Raw genomic sequence first — 3,226 nt, 5'->3', positions numbered from 1 at the left:
GGAGGGGCCCAACCGGCAGGATGGCTATCACAAGGCCTCTGACAGCATCTTCACCCTCCAGTGTCCCTACTGCCAGGAGACACAACCTAACTCCACAACCATGACCCCCAAGTGTCTTGCGATTGTCTGGAGGCCTCGGCTGGCCCTGGGGGTCAGACACAGCTGGGCTCTGGGCACCTTCGGCCAGCGGCAGGGGGACCCACTTCACTGCACTTAAAGCATGCCCTTTGCCCCACAGAGAAGGAATTCCACACGATCCCGGGGTTGGGGCCCTGGATCCAGCCGTGCCTGAAGCCAGCTGTCGTGGCACGAGAGGTAAGTTCCCTCTGGGCGTTTCTGCCCCGATGAACAGTCGCTGACCATCTGAGGATATGCCCCTCCTCGCTGTGAGGTCAGAGTGGGAGGCCATGCCCTGAGCCAATACCGCGCCGTCACACGGGTCTCCGCAGCCTCACCAACATTCCTCATGGAGCAGGAGGACACAGATGCTGAGCTGACACCCAGAACTCCCCACCCTAGGTGCCTGGGGAGCTGTGAAGGACGGGCCCTCGTGGCAGACACAGCGAGCGGGCAGTCCCAGCGGCGGCTGCTTCTCACTGCAGAACGCCGGGCGGCAGAGGGGTCTGGGCTCTCTGGCAGTGACGGGCAGGAAGGCCTTGCGGCCCCGGGGAGCTTGTTCATGCATCTCGTTCTCACGTCTCTCCAATGAGCGTCCCAGAGCGGGGCGAGAGCACAGCCACCCCAGACAGTAACCACACCATCCTTACACCCCGCTGTCATCGGGTGCTTAAAATTGTCCTTTGAAGGCAAAAACGGCGAGAGCAAAAATAAATAACAGAAAAAAAGGCCAGCAGTCAGAACATACAGGATTGTGTAAATGACACCCCACTGAGTCAGGCGAATCACAGAGGGTTTCAACCAGCAGGATGGAGAAAAGCCCAAAGCTCCCTCGCGGGCTGCAAGGACCCGGCCAAGTTGGCAGTGACAGCGCAGTTCCGGCTCCAAACGCACACTGGGACCGGCTCTCATTGCTCGTGCACAAGGCCCTGCGGGGCAGTCGGCAAGGACGGCTAAAACCACAGCTCGGGGGGCAGCGCCGAACTCACTAGAACCACAGCTCGGGGGGCAGTCGGCAAGGACGGCTAAAACCACAGCTCCGGGGGCAGCACCGAACTCTCGCTAGCATCAGGCAGGAGCTGGAGGGCGGCCCGTTTCCGAGCCCACGCCCACAGTGGGAAAGCGTGACCTTCACTGAGACACGACCCCCTGAGGGGTCGAACTTCAGAGGTCCTGTGGGTGCCCACAGAGCTCTCAGTGCTGCAGAAGGGGCCACTACCCGGCAGCTCAGACACCAGGGGCCGGCCAGAGGCAGCAGGAGCCGTGTCGAGAGAGACGTGCGTGTGGAGAGGGGCTGTGGGTCCCTGTTGCCGATGCTCCGGGCCTGCGCCGGGCAGGCTGGGCTGGGACGCCCACACACGAGGCCTGCCAGCCCGGTGGCCGTTGCTGGGGTGAGGGCTGGGCTGGGACACTCACAGTGACTCATGAAAGGGACAGCACCAAGGGCCGTAAGGACCCGCCCGCGCCGTGGCGCTCTGCAGAGCAGGGGAGCTATACGCCCACTCTGGCACCTGGGACGTGACCGGGAAGGCGGCCACGGTGGTGCCGCCAGGAGCCAACCCACACGGCGGCCAGCATCCCCCGCCCGGCGCACACAATGGATGTCGGACACCTGCGGGAAGTGCTTGGGACTGAGCCAGAGCACGAACCGCGGCCACGGCAAGCTCGGCCTCCCTGGCCACGCCTCAGCCACGGCGGGCTGAAGGCAGCCATCTCGAGCGGGAGCAGGTCAGGCAGCGGTGCGGCCGGCCGGTCTGTGGGTGACTGGTGCACACGGAGACCTAGCCATGGTGTAGACAAGCCCTGAAACCCAGAGCAAAGAGCGGGCCCAGGACTCCCAGCCTGCCCCACGTGGAGCAGGAGCCACACTGAAGCTCGGGACCTCGTCTGCACCGGGGCAGAAGGTCCCCACGTGGCATGCCATGCAAGCGCTGACGGGCGGCATTGCAGCGTGTCGACCAGGCTGGGTCACTGCGCTTTGGACAGCACCGTTTCTCCACAGACGTGTCAGGGGTCAGACGTGCCCACTCGCCCCTCCGGGGTTGCCGGGCGCTTGGCCCCCCCGGTACTCGCCGAGTCCCGCCGAGGGCCAGGCAGCGGCCCAGGCCCCTCGCGGCACTGAGGTTCAGGTGGAGACAGACAGGAGGCAGGCGGGCCAACAGCAACGTGTCTTCACCGTGCTGGGCCTGGAGTGAGGTCGCACCAGCTGGGGATTCCGATGACAGAGACGCTCAGTTCTGCGACTTTTGGGGGGCAGGCATTCTGGGCAGACCCCGAGACGGGACTGGTGTTGGTACAGTCAAGGAGCAGAGGCCAGTGTGGCCGTGGCACAGCCAGCAGCGGGTGACAGGGAGGGGAGGCGACAGGTGGCTTCAGGAGGTCGCGCCCGACGCTCTGCTCTTCGCATGAGGGCACGGGTGGGGCCCCGTTCCTGTGCGGGCCTGTTCAGCCTCGCCCTGGGCCCTGAGAGGTGCGTGGGGAGAGTCTGCTGGCTGAGCGACCGCAGCTCGGCTGGGGATGGCAGGTGGACGGGGTGGGATCCAGCCTCCTGCTTCCTGCTTGTGCGCCTGCCTGGCTCCCCGAGGTGAGGCAGGTGGCCGGGAGCTCCTGCCCAACCTGCACCCGTCAGGCAACCTGTGCAGCTTGCTGTCCTCCGAGCACTGAGTCCACGCTGCCCCCGTCCACAGGCATCGCACACGCCTCTCCCGGCACCCAGGCTGGGCTGTCCCTGGACAGGGCGCTGGGTCGCCGGTCCCCACGCCAAGTGCCTGAGCGCCCAGCACCTCCTGGGGGCTGCTACCACAAGGAGCCTCTGAGGGCCGTACGGTGTGGTACAGCCCCGCCCCGCATGTCAGGGAACGCCCTCGGCCTCCTCGCACACGTGCATGGAGAACACAGATCTGGGTTCTGGGGCCCGCGCGGGTCGGCCCGGCACAAGACCCCAGCTCCACACCCGGCCGGGACCAGCACCCAGACCGGGTCTTACGAGGAGCGAAATGAAAAGGGCGCCTTCAGAGGGCGGGGCCTGGAATAACGCGTAAGGGGTTCTAGCCTAGGGCAGCCCAGCGAGCAGGACGGGGCGTCCAAGAGAGACAGGCAGCTCAGCAGG

This window comes from Tupaia chinensis, unplaced genomic scaffold (assembly GCF_000334495.1).
Source record: "Tupaia chinensis unplaced genomic scaffold, TupChi_1.0 Scaffold000211_1, whole genome shotgun sequence".
NCBI classification, from domain to species: Eukaryota; Metazoa; Chordata; class Mammalia; order Scandentia; family Tupaiidae; genus Tupaia; species Tupaia belangeri.
The sequence above is the reverse complement of the archived record's forward strand: the minus strand, read 5'-3'. Positions refer to the sequence as shown.